Source organism: Hyperolius riggenbachi, chromosome 2, assembly GCF_040937935.1.
Source record: "Hyperolius riggenbachi isolate aHypRig1 chromosome 2, aHypRig1.pri, whole genome shotgun sequence".
Lineage (NCBI taxonomy): Eukaryota > Metazoa > Chordata > Amphibia > Anura > Hyperoliidae > Hyperolius > Hyperolius riggenbachi.
This window is the reverse complement of record NC_090647.1, coordinates 335,877,849-335,904,075: the sequence shown is the minus strand read 5'-3', so window position 1 is coordinate 335,904,075 and position 26,227 is coordinate 335,877,849. Positions and strand designations below refer to the sequence as shown.

The window sequence follows — 26,227 nt, the reverse complement described above, 5'->3', positions numbered from 1 at the left end:
GCGGATGAATACTTTGCAGGGGACAATCATCTACTGCCGTAACCTGAATGGGTGGTTTTACTGGGGTGAACGGAATACCCAATTTCTTTGCAAATTCAAAATCCATAAAATTTGCTGCAGAGCCTGAATCAACAAAAGCCTCAGTAACCTCGGTTTTATCTTCCCATGTGACTGTACAGGGAAGAAGTAACCGTTTATCTTCTAGGGGTAAAAGCTGCGTGCCTAGGGTGCTACCCCCTACAACTCCTAGGCGATAGCGTTTCCCGGCTTGTTAGGACAATTACGTACTCTATGACCCCCCTCTGCGCAGTAAAGACACAGCCGCTCAGACATCCTGCGTCTTCGCTCCACTTGGGATAGCTTTGACCAACCAATTTGCATTGGTTCGGGTGGAGGCGAGACAGGAGGAGGTGGAGTTACTGGAGGTGCAGCGTAGGACACCATTCTTACATGACTACTACCCCGGGTCTGTTTTTGATAGCGCAGTCTGCGATCGACTCGAATGGCCGATGAAATGGCCTCATCAAGTGTCTTAGGTTCAGGCAGACTTAACATGAGATCTGAAACCTCATCCGACAACCCTGATAACAAGCAATCTAATAGGGCATAGGTGTCCCACCTGGCTGAAACTGACCACCTCCTAAATTCGGCTGCGTAATCTTCGACCGGACCCCTACCTTGACGCAAGAGCTTGAGCTTCCGCTCAGAGGTCGCGGCAAGGTCTGGGTCGTCGTAAATTACTGCCATGGCTTTAAAAAATTAATCCACTGAAGAGAGGGCCAAATCCCCGGTGGGCAAACTGTATGCCCACGTCTGAGAATCGCCTGATAACAAAGTCTTGATGAATGTGACCCTTTGGGCCACAGTTCCTGAAGATCGGGGTTTCAACTCAAAGTAAGATAACACTCTACTCCTAAAATTTCGGAAGTCTGATCTGTGACCAGAAAATTTCTCAGGTACAGGCAAACGCATGTCAGAGCTAGGAGGGGATCGCACCTCATTCACTGCTGTCTGGAGGGTTTGTAAAGAACCAGACAAGGCTTCAATCATAGTCTTGTGACTACCCAGCACTTGATTGATGTTGTCCACCGAAGTGGCAAGTGCGCCCAGACGATCAGCGTGTGCGTTTATTTGTATTTTTTGGTCTGCCGTTCTGTAACGATCGGTGTAACACAGAGAGGGTCTAATTACCGGTGAACTGCAGTATCACCGAGAATACAGAATATACCTGATTATTGGTGATCTGCAGTATCACCGATAATCAGATACTGTATATCTACTAACCTCTGGACACCTGATAGAACAAGTGAGTGTATAGATGCAACAGTATACTTTGAGTACTTCTCCAGAAGTATGTTCCTTCCTCTGGCCTAGACTCTCCAGGGGGGAGGAGCTAGGCTGAGGGGAGGAAGGACAGAGCGAGAGTGACACCCGTGGGAGAGGGTGTCACTGACAGGTCTGTGAACTGCCTCTAACAGTAAGGCCAGTTCTCGGGGTCGGCAAGCCAGGTCGATAACACACGGACAGATAAGGTACAGATTCAGGAGGCAGATACGGAATCCAAAAAACAGACAGAGTTTGGCAACGGAGTATCAGAATAGCACAGTACAGAATCAGGAGGCCAATACAGAGTCCAGGAACGAGCAGAGATTGGCAACAGGGTAACAGAAATAGCGAGGTACAGAATCAGAGTTCAGAGGAATGGTCAGACAGGCAGAAGGTCATAACAAATAATACAGTTCAATATTCCTAATGCTAAGGTGTGAGCTCCTTGATGTCAACACCTTTGGAAACTATGCTAGAACACAGATACAGACAAGGTCTGAGTGCTACCACGTAGTGATCACAACGGCAGACAACCAGAGAATGACCAGCACCCAGTATATATAGCAAAGCGCTCTCCAGCGCCTCCCCTAAGTGCTGGACCAATGGCAGGTGGTGAAAATGTCAGCTGACCCGCTTGGTCAGCTGACCCTTTTCTGGCTGTCATATAAGCTCTGCCTCTCAGCGCGCGCGCGCGTCCTTCTGAACCTGTGTGGACTAGCAGTCCCAGCCACACCAGACATGTCTTGCAATGTGACCACTGATTCAGGCCACCGCCCCCGCTCTCTAGGCGAGCTGCGGTTTCCCCGCGTCCAGCCGCAATGCCATCTGCTTTGCCATGCGTACAATCCGCCGCATCCAACGTGGACTCCACCGCTCTGCCCATGCGGCCTGCGGCGGTTTCTTCGCGTTGTGCCGCCATGTTAGACGCGGAAACAGCCGCCTCACTCTGAGCCCTTGCGGCGGCTTTTCCGCGTTTCCTCACAGTACCCCCACACAGTCTCCATATGTTCCTCACCTCGGTTTACTTTTAAGAAGTGGCGGTGAGTGGTGGTGGGATATTTTCAGATTGCTTGAACTTAAAGTGAACCTCCAGACTAAAAATCTACTCAGCAGCGCTGAAAAGGCTTTGTGTTTCTTTAAAGGGAACCTGTACTGAGTAAAATTATTTAAAATAAACACGAGGTAATTTCAAATGAACATTACATAGTTACCTTGCCATCAGTTCCTTTCAGAAGCTCACTATTTTCTTCTGAAAATGATCCCTTCCAGTTCTGGCAACATTTTGTCAGAACTGAAATATATCAGTTGCTGTCAGTTATTTATCAGTTGCTGTCAGTTATAGCTGAGAGGACAACTGATGTGCCAAGTAATGTCTATGTTTCCCTATGGCTCAAGTGGGCGATGTTACAGTTTAACAGTGTGCTGATCAGAAACCTGTTATGGGGTGATGGCCATTTTCAAAATGGAGGACAGAGAATTCCCTTGATCCCAATGGACAAACAGGACACGGGAAAGGAGAAAGATATTGAGGAGTAGACTACATGGGAGGTAAGTATGACTTGTGTATGTTTATTTTAGCTTTTCATTTTCAGTTCAGGTTTTCTTTAACAGTTTCACAGCATCAGAACTTTGTTTTTCTTACCCAAGCCTGATTTTTAGCTGCACAGAAGAAAACTGCCCGGGCATTTTCCCCTTGATGCTGTGCAAAGCATGATGGGATTTCTGATGTTGTTGTTTTCCTTCTGCTGTTTTGGCACAAGTTTGTTTTTTTAAATTTTTAAATTAAGATTTGAAGCCTAGCATGTGCAGCTGGGAGGGGTGATCAGGACTCAGGACAGTTGGAACTGTGTCTCATGCTTCCTGTCACCTCCTTTCAACCAAAAAGATGGCTGCCTCCATGAAAAAGATGGCTGCCCCATGAAATCACAAACATTTCCCTGTTCTTTTAAAACAGGGTGGTTAAAGTTCCCCTTTATTGGTGGACAGTCCTCTTTTTTCAGCCTAAATATATAACTTGACAAGAAACATGAAACAGTTAAATTATGCACGTGTCTTCTCTTTTTAACACTGTTTATAAACTTTAAGTGAATACGTGGGTTACAAAAAGGGGTTCAGCTTGCATGGATGAGTTAGTCTCACCAAACCTTTAATCAGACAAAGTGTCGCATAGCACACCTATCCTTTCAAAAAGGCTGAACAACCAACAAAATAAAAAAAAATTGCTGTGGATATGATTTTCTGCATGCTTCTTATCCCCATACCACACAGCAACTATCATTTGGCATGTAGAAAAACAACTGAGAGAAAGGTGGGATTTGTACAGAAATTAGTTGTACAAGGACAAAATGAGCATAGAGGTACTGTATATCATGACACAGTATAGTGTCTCCTGTAATGTAGGATTGTTGTTTGATATGTTTCAACTTCCCTAGCGGTTGAGGTTAAGTGGAATCAGTTATTGTTTCATAAGAGACTTGTCAGATGAAGGACATATAGTTTCTATTTCATAAGGAATTTGCTAAACTTTAAGGGACATTCAGCTTTTATCCTATCAGGATTTGTTAAACTCAAGTGCAGTGGAAAATGCTGGAACTGCACATCCCACCTGCTCTGTCTTACTACAATGTTGATGGCATTGTTCAGAGAGTCACCTGTCAAATATGATTTGTGAGTCTGCATGTTATCTTTTCTCTAAGTAAAACCGAGACTGTTGTTTCTTTCTTTAAGGTCAGAAAATAGACCTACATCACTGTATCGCCCTGAAAACGTGTTGTGTCATATTTCTAGACTAAATTTATTTATAAGTTATTTTTGTACAAATACACCACCAGTCCAGGTATATGCTAAACAAACTCAATATAAGGGAACCTGAATTGAGAGTCATATGAGGCTGCCATATTAATTTCCTTTTAATCAAAACCAGTTACCTGGCTGTTTTGCTGATCTCTTTGGCTGCAGTAGTCTCTGAATCACACACCTGAAATAAGCATGTGGCTAATCTAGTCAGACTTCAGTCAGAACATCTGATCTGCATGCTTGCTTAGGGTCTATGGCTAAAAGTATTAGAGGCAGAAATTGCAGGACAGCAAGGCAAGTTGCATTCTTTAACATTTTCACTGCCCCTTCATCTGTTAATTAATAAGCGCTGTGGTGGCAATGCAGAGTGGTGCAAGCAGCACTTGATATTTCCCTGATCCAGATGCAGGATTGGCTGTACTCTTGAAGGATCGGTTCCCATCTTCCACTCCCAGGATTGACTATACATTTCCACCACCGAGTGGCACTGCAATGCCAACATCCTCCTTCAGGTCCCGACCCCATGATATGATATGTGATCGGTACCTGAAGGTGGATGTCAGCATTACAGAGCCGATCTCCTCTTCCACCACCAAGTGGCACTATAATGCTAACATCCTCCTTCAGAGGATGATGTCAGCATTACAGCAACGTTTGGGAGTGGAAAAGGAAAGTCAATTCTGGTGGTAAAATGGGAGAGTTGATCCTGCGTCTGGATCAGGTAAATATGAAGCGCTCCTTACGCCACTCTGCATGCGCTGGAGGAGGCAGCACAAGTTTAGCCAGCTGCAGCAGCCTTGCCCTGAGTTACCTAAAATGAATGAGTTGGGGCAGTTAAAAGGTTAAAAGGAAATAAACATGTCAGCCCCCATATCCCTCTGACTTAAGGTTCCCTTTAAATCATTTATAAATACAGCTGGTGGAAAAGGAGAGCCAATCCTGGTGGTAAAAAAAGTAGAGCCGATCCTGCAAGAGAAGAGAAGATCCTGTGTCTGCATTATATTGTGTAAATTATTTTTATTAGTGCTGGGTACCCCTATATTGTTTTTGCGTTTTGTTTTCAACCAGATAAATCAGATCGATTTTTCAGTTTGATAAAATAATTTGAAAAACATTACCATATGATCAGTTTTTTGGAAAATGTAAAAGAAAAATAACATTCTTATATCTGATTTGTGCACTCAGATAATTAATTGAAAATTCTGGGGGAAAAAAACATTCTTAGGCCTCTTGCACACTGCAAGCAATTCAGATTCAGATTCCGCTTTTTAATCTGTTTTTACTTCCGATTCAGATTCAGATTTGCAGTTTGCTCCTTGCACACTGCAAATCTGAATCTGAATCGGAGGTAAAAACTGATTAAAAAGCGGAATCTGAATCTGAATTGCTTGCAGTGTGCAAGAGGCCTTAATCGAAAAAATCAATCTTTTTATACAAAAATGTGTTGAAAAGTCAAATAACTTGGTTGAACATTCTATAGGGAATTTTTTGAGCATGTGGTTCTGACTGCACCCAAATGGGAAAGCGGATGGGTCCACTTTCTTCTTCAATACACATGGCAGTTGCCGACTACAGACAGAACACCCTTCTGCACCTTCTTTAAATACTTTTCAGCAGATTTATAAAAACAAGTGCAAGAAAAGTTGGAGCAAATCTAATGAAAAAATTGGGTAGAACCAGATGGAATCTCCCACACTTCTCTTGGATGGGGAGAATAGCAATCTTAAAAATGAATATTATGCCTAGGCTTCTGTACCTGTTCCAGACTCTGCCAGTCCAAATACCTAGCTCTTTTCTACAATCTGCCCAGACGCTATTTGGTAAATTTATTTGGAAAGGGAAGCCCCCTAGGCTCAAAAGACATATCCTACATAGACCTAAACAACTGGGAGGGCTAGCCGCACCCGATGTTAAAAAATACTACTATGCTGCTGTCCTCACCAGAGTAGTAGATTGGCATAGACATTATACAACTAAGCAATGGGTCGAACTAGAACACCTCGTTTCTAAATATCCCCCCACTAACTTATCATGGTCATCTCCGTCTGCACGTCGCGAGTGGACTGAGCTACATTTAATATACAACACTCTCAGAGTACTATCTATTACCAGATACAAGGAGGATATGTCCCCCTGGCCCCCCCCTGAAGTACCATTATTTAACAATCCAGCGTTTGAATTAGGCTGCCATGGCAACCACTTTAAGGATTGGAAGTTAGCTGGTATCGTTGTTGCGGATGATCTTTGGAGTCGGGGGAAATGGCTGATGATTGATGAGCTCAGAGCTGGATCAGGTATCCACACCCTGGACTGGCTGAGTTTGGCACAGCTCCGCTCTCTGTGTAGAGCACTAGGAATCTCACCAAACAATTCTAGACCGAAATCCGCTTTTGAAATGCTCTGCAGAGCAGGGGGTCCCTCCCAGAAAACCCTCTCGGTAATATACTCTCTATTAATTAACCAACCGCTTAGCTCACTCTCATACCTCAATAAGTGGGAAAGGGACCTCCAGTGTATATTTTCTGGTGCACAGAGAGCGAAAATGTGCATACTTACCCATAAGTCCTCGATCACGGTCAGATTACAAGAGATCAACTATAAAATTATGTCACAATGGTACTTTACTCCACAGAAACTACATAATATTTTCCCAAGTAGAGATCCTCACTGTTGGAGAGGATGTACCTACATAGGCTCCCTACTCCATTTACTATGGGAATGCCCACTAATTGCCTCCTTTTGGGGTAAAGTGGAATCCTTAATTAGAAAGGTAACGGATAGAGAGGTCCTATTTACTCCGCAATTCTTTCTTCTCCATTTTAACAATTGGAGCATAAAGGCATATAAAAACTCCATAGTAAAACACATCCTGAATGCGGCTAAACTGCTTATAATACGTAGATGGGGAACTCATACTATACCTACCCTAAAAGAGCTAGATCAAGAATTGAGCCATATCAGTGCTATGGAAAACACGATAATGACTCTCCAAAACAGATCTGAGCAATACATTAAAACGTGGAGATTCTGGAACTTCTATAGAGAATCAGAGGAGTTCAGGAGTATACTGGTGCAATCATGAGTTCGCCATCTATTAATCGCCCTCTCCCCCTGCCCCAATGGCAATGGCCGACCACAAACCTACACACCATAAGAATTGAGACATTGCCGGACACCCAACAACTAGACCCTAAGTGTTCTGTTTTTGTGTTCTCTTCTGTTTTTCTCACCTCTCACTTGTTCCCTATTTTTCTCCCTTTGAGCTACTTGCTAGCTCTACTCTCTTCCCACTTTCCCTGCTTGCTCAATGTCTTTACTGTCATGTTGAAAGATATTGAATAGCATTGTTATTTAGTTGAAATATATAGATTGTCCCCTTAACAGTTGGGATGCACCCCACAGCTCCATGGAAATCGACACATCTTTATGTACTGTAAATATAAATGGACATTTATAATGTTTTCTTTGATAAGATCAAGCTAGGCATCGCAATACATGTATATGATCCTATGGGCAACTGTATGGTAACAATGCTATGTAGATATTCGGTTGTATTCATATGACACTGGGTCGCCTTACTTTTCTGTTCTGTAAAAAACCTTTGCATAAATAAAAGTATATGAAAAAAAAAATTGGGTAGAAATGGTTTAGTGGCATACAGAGCAACCAATCACACCAATCCTTGATCTGGACGTCTACTGTTGCACCAGTTCTATTCCAGTTTTCCTTGCATTGGTTACGCCCCATGTTCCTCACAACACTAAAATAAGTCTCACAGTGGTTTCTGTATATGTTCCTTCTTTTTTTTAAGATGGTTTTTGAAGCACTTGTATAATTCAGTCATTACAAGACTGGATGCGCAGGAATAAAAGTCTTGTATTTTGGATGAAAACTCTTATTAATTAGCTGTTTGCAAAGACTTTTAGATTGGGTACTCAAACGAAGAAGCAGTACAGTAACCAGTATAACGTAACATTATTACCATTATATACAATTTTTAAGTAACAACACTAAAGACCACTATAGGGATATACGGTAATACTGACTTACCATTTGAATTTTAAATGAGTCTATGAGTAAAATGTTTTCATTTTTTCTAAAGGTTTCAGGTAGCCTTTTAAAGGTTTTTCAGCTCCAGTTGAACAGTACATTATGATACATAATACCCATGTAACCATTAGCACTAAGTCATCATTCTGCCCAATGTGCTCTGCCTCTGCCTGATTTGTGCAGGAAAAAAATGTACATGCTGGCCTTTCACATATAATTATAGAAAATATTCCACAAGTCAGTATTAATGATGCAGGTATAAGAGTAATGGCAATTCAAATAAGCAATTTAGAAGGCATCTGACCCTCAGTATGACTTTATGGCCAGGAAAGCTCCAGATAAAAAGCCAATAAATAACTAAGAGCTGGATATAATCCCAGTTACGTGTACATTTTTCATTTAGCTGCGAGAGAAGCTCATCAAAATATCCCACCAGGCAAAGATTCCTTTTAACACCCTGGAAATAGGCAGCAGCACGTATTTCAACCACTTAACTAATCTTTCCGTCTTTCTAAATAATCACGTGCTGTCACCATTTAGCCACTGATGGATGCAGCCAGGCTGATTTATAAACATCTGAAACAGTGGCATGCTTTCCTGTAGGAACCAATCAAAGCTGTTCTTTCATTTTTTTTACCATCTATACAGTAGGATTATTTTGTCTTTTATACTTTTGCAAATATGTCTTTTTAACTATACAGAAGAGCCTCCAACATAAAGTGCAAGGTGCCTGAGAAACTAGGCACACATGATACAATTCAAAATAAGCTTTGTATCCAATTCCCCCGGCTTCCCATCTCTCTCTCTCTCTCTCTCTTTCTCTCTCTTCTCTATCTCTCTCTCTCTCTCTGCAAATTATCTCTTTATGCCCCTGAAAGCCACACTAGCATCCAAAGCCTTTAACCAGCCCCGTTTCTATGGGCGTGCGACACGTGCCATCGCCCGGGGCGCTTTATTTTGCGCAGGAGGGGGGCGCAGGAGCGGGAGGAACAGACATAATAGTTACAACTCACCTCCTTCAGCCATTCCCCTGCAGTTTCAATGACTTTCCTCTCCCAGCGTCCGTCGCCTGGTAACAGCGCTCCCTGTGATGACGTACCGCATGTCATCACAGGGAGCGCTGTTACGGAGACAGATGCCGGGAAAGGAAGGACATTGAAGCTGTTACGGAGACAGATGCTGGGAAAGGAAGGACATTGAAGCAGCGCGGGTTCGGTGGAAGGAGGTGAGTTGTAACTATTATCAGGGCAGGCAGAAGATTGCTTGGGGCGGGTGGGGAGCCGCTGGCAACATTTCTTATTAGCACATAGCTGACAGAGTCCGCAGTTCTGTCCCTTCCCAGCCGCCAGCTTTGCACACAGACATAAGAAGAAGAAACAGTGGCTGCCTCTACTAGACGGAAGTCTCTATGCTGCTGGGGCTGCCACAGATCAGAAACCCACAGGGGACAGGCATAGAGTGAGTACTCCGTGCACAAATGAGAAGAACCACAGCAGCTACAGTATATTTCCTGAAGGGAAGAGAGAGAGAAAGCATGGCGGGGGAGGGAGAGGGTGATCAGCTGATTAGCTCAGCTGATCGGGACTGGAGCTCACATGGACACGGGGAGAAGCAGGGCTCTGTATGCAGCCTATCACAGTGCACAGAAGACAGGCATAATGATGCAGGAAAGGAAACTGGATGATCTGATTCCTGACAGGGGATAACCTGCTGTGGCTGCATGCTTGTGAGTAGCTGTTGTGACTGTATGCTTGAGAGTGCACCCTCCCCCCTTTCTCCAAAGTAGCATTTGTTCCCCTCAGCATGCCCTCCCACTCCATAGAGGCACCACAGTTACCAGCATGCTCCTCCTGTCCATAGAGGCATCACTGCTCCCAGCATGCCCATTCACAGAGGCACCACTGCCCCCAGCATGCCCCTCCTGCACTATAGGGTCACCATACCTCCCAGCAAGAACCACCTCTCTTTATACAGGCACTACAGTTCCAAGCATGCCCTTCCTCCTCCATATAGTATCGAGTTGTCCCTTACAGTTGGCAGGAGGACCCCCTGGTCTCCCCCCCCCCCCCCCCCCCCCAAAGTGATTAGTGGCCCCCTGGAGCCTCTGCAGCATATTCGCAGAAGAGCACACTTAACTGTACAGCTTGCTTCTCTGTGCTTTATCCTCCTTCATCTCTCTGACCCAGTGACACATGGATGCAGTCCACTGCAAACACAGGGGCCCTGGGGAACCACTATTCACATTTGAGGGGACCTGGCAGCCAGCTCTGGGGGACAACCCAATACTATATGGAGACTGAGAGGCATGCTGGAAACTACGGTGCCTCTGGAAGGGAAGTAGCATCATGGGAGCTGTGGTGCCTCTGTGGAGGGGTAGGGGCATTTTGGCAGCTGTATTGCCTCTATAGAGGGGGGCATGCTGTGAGCTGTTGTAGGTTTGCCCTTAAGGAAAAAATGGTCTTGGCTAGCCCCTTTAATTTCTACCCTTACCTGGCTAACTTATTCACTCTGACCACCCCCTCAGTTCTGGCTGCCCCACTCTATCCTTTTTTTCCTAACTCCTACCTCACTGATATCTCCTCGCCCTGACCACCTCTTTAGTTACTGCTCCTCTCCACCCTTACAAGCCCCCCCCCCCCCCCAACCCCGCTCGGTGTGTATGGATCTATGTTTTTTTTTTGGGGGGGGGGATTGCATCCGGCCCTGACTATTATGTCTGCATCCCCCGCAGCTGCGCTTCTCTCCTGCCACCCATACCTAACTAACCTAAACTGCGGGAACCTACCTATTTAACCTAAACTGCGGGAACCTACTTATCTAACCTGTATTGCGGGATCCTGCCTATCTAACCTAAACTGTGGGAACCTACCTATCTAACCTATACTGCGGGCACCTACCTATCTAACCTATACTGCAGGAACCTACCTAACTAACCTATACTGCCGCAACCTACCTAACTAACCTATACTGCGGCAACCTACCTAACTAACCTATACTGCCGCAACCTACCTAACTAACCTATACTGCGGCAACCTACCTAACTAACCTATACTGCGGGAACCTACCTAACTAACCTATACTGCGGGAACCTACCTAACTAACCTATACTGCGGGGACCTACCTATCTAACCTAAACTGCAGGGTCCTACCTATCTAACCCATACTGGGGGAACATACCTATCTAACCCATACTGGGGGAACCTGCCTATCTAACCCATACTGGGGGAACCTACCTATCTAACCTATACTGCAGGAACCTACCTATCTAACCTAAACTGCGGGAACCTACCTATCTAACCTATACTGCGGGCACCTACCTATCTAACCTAAACTGCGGGAACCTACCTATCTAACCTATACTGCGGGCACCTACCTATCTAAACTATACTGGGGGCATCCACCTATCTTACCCATACTGGTAGCAACTATATGGGCTACCCTATACTGGAGGCACCTACGTAGCTAACCTATACTGGGGGCAACTACCTATCTAACCTATAATGGGGCAACTATACAGGCTACCCTATACTGGAGGCACCTACGTAGCTAACCTATACTGCGGGCACCTATGCCTGGCTCCTTGGGGGGGGGGGGGGGGGGGCGATTTTTTACACTCTCGCCCTGGGTGAAATTTAGCCTAGAAACTGCCCTGCCTTTAACAATATTAACATCCTCCATGGCAAGCTTGGGAATACTTGCCTGGCATTTTTAAAACTATAGGCATTATAAATATAGTGGACACTTTTAGCTTATTATTAGTATTATTAATTTTTTTTTTAATTTATATAGCGCCAACATATTCCGCAGCGCTTTACAAAACACAATAAGACGACAAAGGGAACATAGAACCAAAAAATGTACAGCAGAGTCTCAAGCATCACAAATATTGCGACAAAAACAGTAAACATTAGGAGGAGGACCCGGCCCTTGCGAGATTACAATCTAAAGGGTAGTGGTAGCTTATTCACATATACAACTTAGAATGCGTTGTAGAGATTAGGCAAACATTTTGAAGCATTTGTTAATGCTTCTATTTATTCCTATGGATATCCCCCTGTTCTGAAATGCTTCACATCACAGCATTATTTTTACAGCCAATGTAAGTTCAAACAAAAAACTCAAACAGATACTTACTTAAAGAGAGGTAAGGCTCTGGGTCCTATAGAGCCTTCCCGTTCTTCTCATGGTCCCCTTGTTCCAGCACCGGAGCCGGCTTATGATCTGCTGTTTGCGGGAGGCTTCGGAAGTCCAATTGCTACCAAAGATGGGCGTCTTTGGGAGCACTCAGGTTCACAAAGACCTCTGAAGCCTTCTGCAGCGGCACAGAGCAGTATTCGACTAATTAGTCGGAAACTGCTACCAGGGGGTGACATCGCTGGAACGAAGGGGATCAGAGCCTTCCCTCTTCATAGGTAAGTATCTGTTCTTTTTTATTTCACTTTACATTCATTTTAAATGGCTTGCATTTTTATAATTCTCTATGTACTACTGTATGAATAGGTTCTAAGGCTGTTTGATGACATAAGCACCAATCATATTTAGAAAAACTGCTTTTCTCATGCATTGTGGAGAAAACATAATATACATTAATACTTATAACGCCCTCTAGCCCTCAATGACAAAACAACAATTTCACATACCAGTATTACTACAGTTTCTTTATATAGCTAGAAATGAGGTTTCATATATTACCATGTATGAAAATGAAATACTTATTACTATTAGTTTTTTCATTTAAGGTAGATTGTCCTATCTATGTCAATCCTGTCAATCGTTCCCCAATGATACATTGTTGCCTTGGAATGTGTAAATATATATGAGGTATTATGAATCTGGTTGCACTGTGCAGCTTTATGCAGCCTCTCTGTGCTGAAGCTGTGTGGACATAGTTCATCTTTTAATCTTAGTTCTCTGTCCAGCTCCCCTGCTTCTGAATGCGATGATGACAACCTTATGAAACCTCTTCAATATCCTTCTGCATATTTTATCTCCTGCATAAGTCCCCTACAGCAAAACAACAACACAGGGGACTTACAGCTTCCTCAGCCCTATTCACGAGGCCAGAAAAATGTATATCTACACTAAGCCATAGACATTATACTTTACTCTGCAGATGGTAGGTCAGGAAGCAGCTGTTTCTTGCCTTCCATGTGCAGAATAGCCCAGAGACATTGTAGAGCAATGTCTACAGAAACATTACACCTTTTATTGAAGCAGGGCCTCTTGGTAAAGATGAATGGAGCTTTTCCATTTATCACATGTTGTCCTTATGTGGGTGTATGATGTTCTTCTGATTCTCAACATACTGTAAATAATTCAAACCATTTGATTAAGTTGTTTGCTTTTGTTGTGGGAGTTGGTCAGCCGAAATTACCAATATGGTCGGTTTTATTGAGTATCTTAATAGGAAAATGAGGGGGCAATTTTACTGATGTGTGCCTATTATTGACAAGTCTGTTTGAAGGTTGGGTACATCCGTTAGCATGTAGGCAGCAGAGAGAATAGTGGAAATGGGAGTAGACTATTATACTAAACAACAAAATTTCAGTCAGAATGAGAGTAAAACTGGGCTTCCCAATTAAAGTAGTTCTGTATTAGATTTGTTGTCCCTGGCCATATTGCCCATATTGCCATATTGTAGTTACAGTACAGTCCCAGGTTATCCGGAACTCAACTAACACACCATCTCAACCGACCAGCACAAATCACCGGCAGTGCTCCCAGTGGTAAAAGCCAACTTCTTCCCCAAGGTTAATATGCTTTCAATTACTGTGTTTTAATATTTCATAGAGAGTTCATGGTGTGTATATACAGTGGGGTATAGTACTGTATTAGCTAGGCCTATTTTTAACATTGAGTCTCAAGCAACCAGAATGCACACTTATCCGGCATCACCTAAACCCTGATGGTGCCGATTAATCAAGACTCTAGTGTACAGTAGTACAAAAAATTATGAAAAGATTTGTCACTTGCAAAAGCCTAACATATCACTGGTCAGGTGGTTCAGGGTGTATTGGAGTAATGTTTCAAGAAAAAAATTAAAGGAGAGAGTTTGGCTATCATTCATAAAAGCAGTGCGGTAAGAAAAATCTGTGCGGGAAAATACCGCATTCGGTAGTTTTAAACTTCTGTGTGCTTATTCATAAAAATGTTTACAGTTGCGATACAAGTTCGGTATTTTCCTTGAACTAGGCAGGCAGTAGGCTGGCGGTATGTTTGTGTAACATGAGAAGCTGCCGAGTTGATACATTTTCTCCTCCAGAGACAGCTCTAGTATAGAAGAGGCAGCCCCACCATCCCTTTACATGTGCATTTTTTAAAAACTGCCTCTGTTTGCCCTGAATCTGCACTGAATCTGTCTATTAGTCTTTCTAAACAATCTATTAAATTGGCAGCTTAGAAGAACTTCAAAAAAATGTTACACATGTCAGGCTTTCTGATGTCACATATATCTGAAAACAGGTACCCAAGGGGTTAAAAAAGCACAGCCTTGGTATTCGGTATGCCTTGTCTGCTCTACTCTCTCTGCAGCTGCTGCTTGGGAGGTCTGTCTCATTAGCTTAGCTGTTCTCCGCATTGTTATCGCTACTTCAAAGGGAGCGGTAATCACCGCGCTGATACCGCTTGCTCTAATCTTTATGAATTGATGTATGGTGACATTTGTTAACATAATCACCGCACAAGGCGGTAATTTATCGCTCTGATCAGGAATTGTATCTTCTCATGCGGAAACAGCCTTTATGAATAAACACTTTGCCAAGTGCTCGGTAAATTCAGCTGTTTTAAGCATTTCCGCATGCGGAAATGCTTTATGAATGATAGCCTTTATGAATGATAGCCTTTATGTCACATTTCACAGCTGCCACTAGGCCTATTGCCAGTGATGACAGTGCCACCATTATCACCAGCAACCTTTTCAGTCATTATTGTCCATAGGAGAAAAAGAACGTCTGGCACTATAGTTTATAGTTTATTTATAGCAAACAAGGATACAACAGCTTGTGCAAAACGTTGCTGTGCAAAAAGCAGATGGACAGTACAAAAACTGACATGCATCAAACAGTGTTAATAGAATGGATCCAATTGCTGTACCTGGGTGGTGGGAGGTAGCAGATGTGGGCGCCGCTGGTGCACGGCCTTACGACCGTTTCGCTAGGCTGAACGCCAAGCTTCTTCTGAGGTGGGGTGTGCACAAAGTGACTAGAACATGGCGAGATTAAATGCAAACAGAGAGTCGCATTTCCGGGTCGCCGCAAGGGAGACGCCCCTCCCAAATGATTGGCCCAGAAAATCTGTCCCAGTGATGTAGGTGGCGGAGCGCGCAGCCATCCAAGGAGGAAATCTGAGCGCGTCACTAATGACGCTGCAGTCAGATTACCTCCTGCTGCGTGCCCGCCCATAAGAGCTATGTAGTAGGCTTTGTTGTAAAGTTGCTCAGGAAAGCTCCGTGCAGTCCACGCACAGAGCAATGCGATACAACGTATTCCCCATGTACTTTAAATTACAGGGGAAATAGCTGAGAGGGCTGGAGGAAATTTATCATAGTCTTCTCGGCAAGAGCCTCTAAAACGTGGAGCTATTCTCACACGAGTCGGCGGCTTCGCCTTTTAGAGTAGCATATATGTCACAGGGGCAGGGGGGGGTAACTTATTGGGGGCCAAATGTGAGGAAAAGGGGCGAGGGGGAGGTGTTGATGTGACCCAAGTGGAACGGAAGTGAAAGTGAAATAAGTGTGAAAGAAAGATGGGGAAGAAAAAAAGGGGGGGGGGGGGAAAGGGGGGAAAAAAAGGGGTGTGTGGAAATGGGTACACCAACAAAAATGTGTGAAAGAGAATAGTGAATGAGATCTATGATGAGACCAATCACCGCATAAAGGAGAGGAGAAAAAGAGAAAAAGAGGGTATCTGGTTTTCCCTGTGGCAGGGGTAAAAAAGCGTCTCATAGGGGACATATAACCCTACTAGTACAACAACTTTATTAGAAATCGTACAGAGAAAATTTTCATAAAATTCCTTAAGCAAGGGAAGGGTTGTGAACAGTCATCCTAAGAGGAAGGATGAACCTAGTGTATGTACCAAAAGTATTCCAATTTTAAAAAAGTACCCTGTACAACAGGGGGGGGGGGGGGGAGGGAAAGGGAAAAGAAGAGACATCCTGCCAACATGGGAACCAGAGAGAAAGGGCAACAACCGGTAGCCAGAGGGGGGAAGAAGAAAGGATCAGAAACCAATTAGGGATCCAAGAAACAGGCAAGATCGATATAATCGTTGAGACCCAAAGCACCCATCGCATTGGTGCGTAGAATTCAATGTGCTTCCTGTCTGAGTAAGAGTTTCCTCCTATCACCCCCACGTCGGGGGGTGTTGCAGACATCGATGCATGCAAACAAAACAGGTTAGGATCATTGTTATGAGCTATGGACATGTGTTCAACTATCCATGGGCAACCTTTGCCCTTGGGTAGCAGACGTACATGCTCAAGAATGCGTTCTTTAATCATTCTTGTCGTCTTGCCAATGTAAAACTTTTAAGCCTGCCATTTAATGAAAACAGGCAGGCATTTTCAACTTGGTCCCATAACGCGCAACACGACTTTCTTTGCCATTTGTAGAACCAAGTATGTAGTGTATGCGCTTTGGTGTCCCTGCCAAAGGTTTTACATTGGCAAGATGAAGCACAGTTAGCTATTTATCCAGTGAACCCCGAGTGCCTGCCTGTTCTCCTCATACTCAGTCATTATTGTACCTGATCATAAAAATTGGCAAAACTGCAGATGCATACGTTAAACTACAGGCTGTGAGGTACAGGGAAAGCGACTTGATGTGGTCCTCTGTGAGCAGAATACATGGTCAGTCATGCCTGAGAGGCAGCTGTGGAGGTTTGTTCAGGGTATAAGAACCAGGGTATAAGGTTAGGACTCTAGCAGAAGAGGCTGAGCTTAACTAACCTAAAGGCAAGCAGTGGCAATTAAGCAGCTTAGTGAAGCATCTAATCAGTTGGTTGGCAGGCAAGTGAATGAATGGATGCATCATGGAAATTTTTGTTTCTGAAATAATATGAGGCAGGAGGTAAGTATAGGAAAATGGTACAGGACCACTTAGTAGTGACACTTTCATCATTTCTCCCTCACTTTCTAGCTTACCATAACAAATCTCCATACAAGTATCCTTGTCCAGAGTCTCCCACTAATATTGTTTCTTAAAGAGAACCCGAGGTGTGTTTAAAGAATGTTATCTGCATACAGAGGCTGCATCTGCCTATACAGCCCAGCCTCTGTTGCTACTATCCCAAACCCCCCTAAGGTCCCCCTGCACTCTGCAATCCCTCATAAATCACAGCCATGCTGTGAGGCTGTGTTTACATCTGTAGTGTCAGTCTCAGCTGCTCCCCCGCCTCCTGCATAGCTCCGGTCCCTGCCCCCGTCCCTTCCCTCCAATCAGCAGGGAGGGAAGGGATGCAGGCGGGGGCTGGGGTTCTGCAGGAGGCGGGGAGAGCAGCAGACTGACATTATAGAGATAAACACAGCCAGCTCTGACAAGCTGTTTGTCAGCAGTGTGGCTGTGATTTATGAGGGATTGCAGAGTGCAGGGGGACCTTAGGGGGGTTTGGGATAGCAACAGAGGCTGGGCTGTATAGGCAGATCCAGCTTCTGTATGCAGATAATATTCTTCAAACCCACCTCCGGTTCTCTTTAAGGTTAACCTCTGCTTGATGCTTAACACTAACTTCTCGCCTTGACATAATCCTGTTCCTGAATCCTAACCCTCAACTTTTCCCCTTCATTTCCTGATACTTAACCCTAACATCCTAATCCTAACTGATGATTAAACCTCCATACATCATCCCCGAACTCTCTTAAAAATACCTACTCCTAACTGTTAACACTAGCCAATACTCACCTTCCATCTTCAACTCCAACAGTGAATTTAATCCTTAAAATTGTAAGCTGGCAAGGGCAGGGCTCTCTCACCCGTTTGTGTTTGGGAATTTTCTATACATGTGTTCATCATGTTACATTTTACACTGTAATTACTATGTCTACCAACTCTGTATCATGTACCAGTGTCCATTTATTGTGTATTGTCTGCATTACTCTCATGTTTATTTCTTATTCTGCACAGTGTCATGGAATATGTTGGCACTTTAAAAATCAATAATATTTATAAGCATTGTTCTAATAATATAATAACCATAAAACAGGCCAAATGCTGGCTCTTGGCCATTCATAGGTTTCAGCAAAATACATCTGTCGGGGTCAGTGAACTCACTATGAAGACATACATATGAAAAAGCTGCACAGTAATTTAGGCACAGCATTAAAGGTTAAAGGTAAATAACAATTGAAATGCGGTAGTAGAATATTGGTAGATTTACCAATAGTCTACAACCTGATTGTTATAGTGAAATATCAGCAATATTTGCAGACATTTCTCTATAACCTAACCTCTTCCTACTCTCACACAGAACCCTCTCCGTGGGCAACTAATAACCCTCACCCCGGGCAACTAATAACCCTCCCTCCCCAGGCAACTAATAACCCTCCCTCCCCGGGCAACTAATAACCCTCCCTCCCCGGGCAACTAATAACGCTCCCTCCCTGGACAACTAATAACCCTTCCTCCCTGGACAACTAATAACGCTCCCTCCCTGGGCAACTAATAAACCTCCCTCCCTGGACAACTAATAAACCTCCCCCCATGGGAAATTAATAATCCTCCCTCCCCGGGCAACTAATAACGCTCGCTCCCTGGACAACTAATAAACCTCCCCCCATGGGAAATTAATAACCCTCCCTCCCCGAGCAACTAATAACACTCCCTCCCTGGACAACTAATAACCTTCCCTTCCTGGGCAACTAATAACCCTCCCTCCCCAGGCAACTAATAACCCTTCCTCCCCAGGCAACTAATAACCCTCCCCCCCGAGCAACTAATAACCCTCAATTGGGCAACTAATAACCCTCCTTCCCCAAGCAACTAATAACCTTCCCCCCAGGCAACTAATAACCCTCCATCCCTGGACAACTAATAAACCTCCCCCCATGGGAAATTAATAACCCTCCCTCACCGGGCAACTAATAACCCTCCCTCCCTGGGCAATTAATGCCCCTCCCTTCCTGGGCAACTAATAACCATCCCTCCCAGGCAAAACTAATAACCCTCCCCCAGGCAACTAATAACTATCCTGCCCCAGGCAACTAAACCCTCCGGGCAACTAATAACCCTCTCTCGATGGGCAACTAATAACCCTCGACCCGGGCAACTGATAACCCTCTCCCCTGGTCAACTAATAACTCTTCCCCCACAAATAATAACTCATGCAACAAAAAATGGTAAATAATTTTACCAAAGCTGGCCGTTAAATAACAAAGAAAAAAAAAAGTATATACAACAATGGTAAATAACAATTTTACCCAAGCCGCCGGCTAAATAACAATAAAAAAGGTAAATAACAATTTAACCAGAGCCCCCCACTAAATAGCGGGTGGCTAATAGCAGTAGCGGGTGGCTCCGGCCCTCACTAAATAGTGGGCGCTGGGGCCACCTGCTACTGCTATTTGACCCATTTTTGGCCACACCTTTATTAACTGCTTCGCTAGGAAGTTCCAATCAACACCCGCTAAAAGCACCAGTGAGTGCTTGTAAAGCATCTCACATAGTTTGATCCAACAGAACCTTTTACAACCATTACAATTAATCAGCTTTGATAACATCTTAGATGTCCCTAAACTCAAGATTGTCTAAGCTGCTAATCTTAGTTCTGATCATTCTCAATAAAGGCAAATTTAATAAAACTCATGAAGCATTAACTGTAATTTTTCAATTACTAATTAAAATAGAGCTGTGATGAAATATTAAATTGTACTGTAAGTAAGTTTCTGTTGCTGTGAGAATGAGCGCATTATATAATGCTGCAAGGGAATTCGGTGTCTGGTAAGCAGAGGCTCACTTTGGCACTGAAAGAACTATTTCTTTTAAATGTCAGAATAATTTTTCTTTTTTTCCTGTCTCGCCAAGGCATATATATCTCATTTACTGCCTTGGCTGAATCTGTTGCTGATGTAATTTTTTTTTAATCTGTCACTTCTTGCTCATTTATGTACTCCTTGTATATGCCTCTGTCAACTTCATTCCAAATTCAATATATTGTTTATAGTCCTGTGATTAAAAAGAAGTACAGCTGGGCTCTGTCCTTTTCCTCAGCTTGGTTGTGGCAGATCACATAAATAGTAAGGGACAAATGTTGCCATGTGACCAGATTTTGTATGTTTCCATGAAGATCAAAATCTTCCAAAAATATATTTTATTATATTTTTTGTTCAGATAAGAATTTCCATGAAAATTCTTTGAAGTCAAAGGGATGCAAGAAAATGCATTTTCATAAAAATTTGTATATTTTCTATTTAGCTAAAATTCATGGGGCTTGAATCTCAAAACAGCGCTTACTGTTAGCACGGGTGTGCTAAACAGTTAGCATGCAAAGTGCCGCTTGCGGGCTTTTGTGCGCACAAACACAGAAAGGACGTTTGCGCGCGTTCGGTTTCTGATAACGCGCAAAAGTCTGCATTATCGTGCGCAAATGTACGCGATTGTGGGACTTTGTGTGCGCAAAAGTCTGCGAGCGGCACTTCGCGTGCTAACTGTTTAGCACACCCGTGCTAACAGATAGCGCTGTTTTGAGAATCAAGCCCGTTGTATTTTTGAAATATTTTTTTGCTCTGGTCAAAACATTTTTTTTTGCAATGAAAACAATATTGCAAACTCATCCCTACAACTGACATGGCATAAACAAAGGAAACACTGTGCAAACTGTAGTTGACATGCATGTAGACTGCATTATTGCTCAGGGCCATACTTTAAGCATAAGTACACTAAGGTTTCATTTACATGGGAGGTTCAAGGAAGGTTCATTCACTGCCTGTCAACTTTCACCTAGCATTGGTGGACCACTTGCTAGCACTGAGCACAGGCAGCGGAGAGGCCGCCACCATACCGAAGGCCCCAACCATGCTCAGACGTGACTTGTCACATTTTATTCCCACCACGGATCAAACACTGGACCTAGTGATGTTTTAAACACTGCAATTTGGCTGTATTAAGAGCAGAGACATACCACCAACACTTTTTGATTCGTTTTTTTGATTCTTATAAAAATGCCCCTATTGATTAGCTTTAAAATGGCAAAAAAATGAAAAAAAGGGATTTCAGCTATTTTGCTGCAATTTTAATATAAGTCAATAGGAGCGTTTTTTGTTTTGTTTGTTTTTACTAAAAAACTGATCGGAAAGCACTCGGCAGTGCAACACAGCCCTAAATTGCAGTTGACCGGTGCTCATGACCTGCTGATGGGAGGCTGAGCTAACCTGACAAGCTCAGTACAGCCATCAGTCTGAAGGAGGCCTACCAGTTTAATGAATTTTATTTGGATTAAAACTATAACCACCAATAGTTAGTCATGATATAACTTACTAATACACACTTACGTATTGGTCTCCTATATTAAAATATTAATCTTTACATTTACTCCAGTCTAAAGATGAATAACAGCTTTCAGCTAAGTTCTGGTCACTGTTGTAAAGTGTATTTTTTTCAGTGCAACCAGTCGTTGGACTCCCATTTAATTCCAAGTTATCCAAGACTGGAGGCAGGAAAGGTACAAAAAGAAAACATTACAAATCCATTGATGAAAAAAAAAAAACAGCTTGCTTTAGCTGTGAAATATGTCAGCGCTACATAAATGCATAATAATAATAATTTACCTTAAATAAAAGCCTTGGGCAACCTTGCCTGCTAAATTCCCCATAGTATTTCACTTAATCCCTCTGAGGAGTTGTGCACACATGCATTCAGACAAGGCTTTTCATAGAGGTTTCTGCAGCCCATTAAGCACCTAGAAATGACATTTAAAGTGTACATATTGAGAGCATTAACATGAACATCTATAGGTTGTGTCTGCATTAAATACCATGTAAAAAAACAGTTGCTTGTAACATTCTTCTGGTTGCTGGCATACACTTAACCCCCACTAGCTTAAATGGAAGAGCTTGAAAATTTGAAGTGTTTAGTCAGGAGTTACTAGACGTTTGTGGAGCTTTTTTCTGCATTATCAGACTTTCTTGTCTTTCAGCAAGTGTCAGACAGACTTCCTAAAAGACTTGATAAATGCTTGCACAATGTCCGTCAAATGCTTTGACAAATAACAGTACAATGCTGGCTTGGTTGCATCAAGTTAGTTTCTTGAAAAATAAATAGCATTCTAAAAAAAAAAAAGGCCTAACTGCATGTAATGTAATAGTTTATGGGCTATGATTAAGGAGCCTTCCAGAGCTCCGATACGCGTCAGCCTTATATGTGCTTACTGATGTGTCAATAAAGTTGAAGAAAAAGCTTTTACCCAGCCTTGGTGCAGCGGAATTTTTCCTTCTTTTGCTAATGTAATAGTTTATTGCAGATTTTTGCAAAGGCCACATAGACCATGGCCTAATGGGATGCTGTATATGGGGACGGAGGGGACCCACATATAGAGGAACTGCTCCACATAAGATTTAAGTCTGAAAATGGAATAAATGGCAGCAAACGTGAAGGTAAGCCGTATAGATAGGTATGGCCCAATGGGGCACTGCATAAGGAACAGGTAACTGCACATGGAATGGGAAGGAGGCTGCTGCTCATGCAAGGGTGACTTCTTGAATAATGTGAGTAGAGAGTAATGTATTGCATGTAATATATTGCATTCTGCTCTAATTATTGTGCAGTAAGACTTGTTACACTTGTTATTCTGATTACTACAGTTTAGTTTATATACCCCAAGTAGAGAAGTTCTGTAGGCCACAAACTTTGCAACACCAAAAGGATAATTCACAAAGTCCCAGTGTACAGGGTCTGCACCATCAATAAAACAGTGCATAGTCCTTTAACAAAAAAATCCCATATTAAATACCACATGGTTTTGTTTGAGAAAGTACTGCAAGTGGCAAATGATGGGTATCAGATGGTGCTATTTGTTAGGATGTTTTATATATGAACCCTCTTTAGACTGCTCTTATGTGCACCTGAGAATACTATATTGGACTATCATTATTTTTATTATTATTTATAAAGTGCAAACATATTACACAGTGCTGGACAATAAATAGTGTTCCAGACATTAATAGGGTTGACAGACAGCACTAGATCAAAGTAAACGAAAACAGAAAGGAGCGCTCCTCCTTGTACATTAACCTTTTTATTTTTCAATAATTGCACTTAAAATCACACTTAGAGTTCAAATGGTGTATGGGCGCATCATAGGCCTGCCAGCAAGTCCTCCCTCCTCTCCTGCGCTTGGCCAGAGCTGCAGGGGCGATGTTCGGCGTAGAGCGAAGTGCCAAACACAAAGCCAAAATCCTTTAAATTATTTAAAGATTTACATCGATTTATCAGGACTCTTGAATTGAAGAGGTTCTATGCACTCAAGGAGAAGAAAACCAAGCAAAAAGTGACCAATAGTTCAGAGGTACCAATAGCGGAAAATGTATTTACAGAAGCAGATCTAGAAGCTTTGGCAAACCTCATTGAGTTGAGTGAAGATAACTCTGGAGAGCCAGACCTGGATCAGTTGGTTTGCAGTGAAGAACCAGTTAAATCGTCAGGTTTTAAACCGAGGTCTATTTTTACCCCACACAATCCAAGGGCCAATATATATCCACCTTTTATCAAATAGTCATGGATGAGTTTAATTCACTGTGCAAATCTGGGAACACAAAGAAACAACCAAGTAACCTGATGAAGAAATAAACAGAAGCTCTAAATGCCCTTAAGAAAAACAAACATTTAGTGATATGACAAGCTGATAAAGGCGGAGGCATTGTTCTACAAGACTTTGAATTATCTGATCCGACCAAAGAATACTCTAAAGATCTACTAAATCTGCTTAATAGAGGATTACAACAAGAAATACCAACAAAGGATGAGCACAAATTTCTGTCTCCTACAAATCCGCTAATACCATACTTTTATCACATCCCAAAGAGCCACAAAAATGAAACTACACCGCCAGGACACCCAATAGTGGCAGGAATGGAGGGCCTTATATCCTCCGTCTCGGATTATATAAACCATTTTTTACAGCCCATAGTCCAACAGACAGAGGCCTATACAAGAGACTCCTTACATTTACTAGAAATTATTGAACAATACAAATGGAAAAAACAGTATTATTGGGCCTCACTCGACATATGCTCTTTATATATGAGTATTCCACATGAAAAAGGATTGGAAGCTGTGAATTAATTCCTGATCGAAGATGGCTCATTCAATTCCCTACAAGCACATTTCATCATGGAATTACTTGAATTCACACTCAAACATAATTATTTCATCTAAATGAATAACTACTGCTTACAAACCTGTGGGACATCGATGGGGGCAGGGTTTGCCCCCAGTTTCACCAACCTCTATATGTCCTATTGGGAATATTACTACATCTGGTCAGACCACCCCTTCAGACAAAACTTGGTGCTTTACACTCGTTATATTGATGATGTGCTATTAATTTGGGATGGCACAGCAGAAAGATTTGATGAGTTTGTGAAATACTGTAATCTAAATACATTTGGTTTGGAGTTCACCCATGTCTTAGATAAAGAGAAAATAGTTTTTCTAGACCTGGAAATAACAACAGATGAACAGTTACAAATCTGCACAAAAACACACTTCAAGCCCAACTCTGGGAACTCTTACCTGCATGCAGCAAGTTGCCATCACCCTAAATGGATAAATAATATTCCAAGAAGCCAGCTCTGCAGACTCAGAAGGAACTACACTAAGGACCAAGACTACGAAAGCCAAGCACTAGCATTAGCACATAAGTTTAGAGAGAAGGGATACAAAGAAAAGACCATAAACACGGCAATCGACAAGTTCAAAAGTAAAGATAGAACTGGGCCACAAAAGAGATTGGCAGAAAACAGCTCTATGCCAACATTCATTACGAATTACACAAATGCTTCACGATGTATTCAGAGCGTAATAAGGAAGAACTGGCCTATAATATTACAGGATCCTCTCCTAAAAGACTTGGTCCCTGAGAAACCGAAGATAATCTTTAAAAGAGCATGTTCCCTCAAAAATCAAATTGTGCCAAGCAATAGAAATCTAGACCCACCTCAAACCTGGTTGAGAAACACCTTTAGATGCAACAAATCTAGCTGTGGGTGCTGCTCATTCATACACCATGGGGTTAAAACTCTACAACATCCGGACGGAAACACAATACCACTAAAACATTTCATCAATTGCTCGACTGAGTTTGTAATCTACATGTTAAAATGCAGTTGCAATAAACTATATGTAGGAAGAACTACCAGACTGTTAAGGAAGAGATTGGGCGAACATAAGTGCAATATACTATCCAAGTCTGAGAAGCACGATGTCCCCAGACACTATGCAAAATATCACCAATCAGATCCAAGCTGCCTAAAAATCCTGGGCTTGGAAAGTATCCCTGCTACCTTACCGAGAGGATCAAGATACAAAAAGCTCTGCGAGCAAGAAGTTTACTGGATTTTCAAACTTAATACACTATCTCCAGGAGGACTTAATGAAGATCTAGAGGTCCGAAGCTTCCTACGATGAATTCCGTTTGGATTTGGGCCCCCCCCACACAGTGAAACACGCCTGCAAATGTGGACACTTACCCATTGTTGTCCTTCTGTTCTTGCTTTCCTGACTTTATCGTCCACTTTTCCTCCACAGTACCATCCCTTGTTCCCCCATCCTCCCCACCTTCTACTCTCCCTTCTTAATTCCCCCCCTTGTTTTACCCATCCCAACCTCTCTTCACAAAGTGTGTTGTCTATATAAATACACCGCCATTTTTTTACTGATCCAGAGTACCTCCTAATATCGCATTAGGTCCTTATTTCGTAAGGGATACCCCCCCTCCGGGATTAATAACCTCCATAACTGCACACGCTAGTATATTCAGGTTCCCCCACAGGATCCTATATCCTATCATAGAGACCTAAAGGAGGCTCAAGACAGCCCATGTTCACCTTCCCGCAGTCACTTTGAGTG

General features: G+C 42.9%; 1 protein-coding gene across 3 annotated transcripts in view; it reads left to right on the top strand.

The window, feature by feature from the left end:
• Nucleotides 1-9,772: 9,772 nt before the first annotated feature.
• LOC137544436 (promotilin-like) overlaps nt 9,773-26,227 on the top strand; it is a 51,146-nt gene continuing 34,691 nt past the window's right edge. For all 3 annotated transcript variants that reach the window (XR_011025861.1, XM_068265513.1, XM_068265512.1), the window contains exon 1: nt 9,773-9,898. The gene's annotated coding sequence lies outside the window, so the exon portion shown is untranslated. The remainder of the gene's footprint in view (nt 9,899-26,227) is intronic.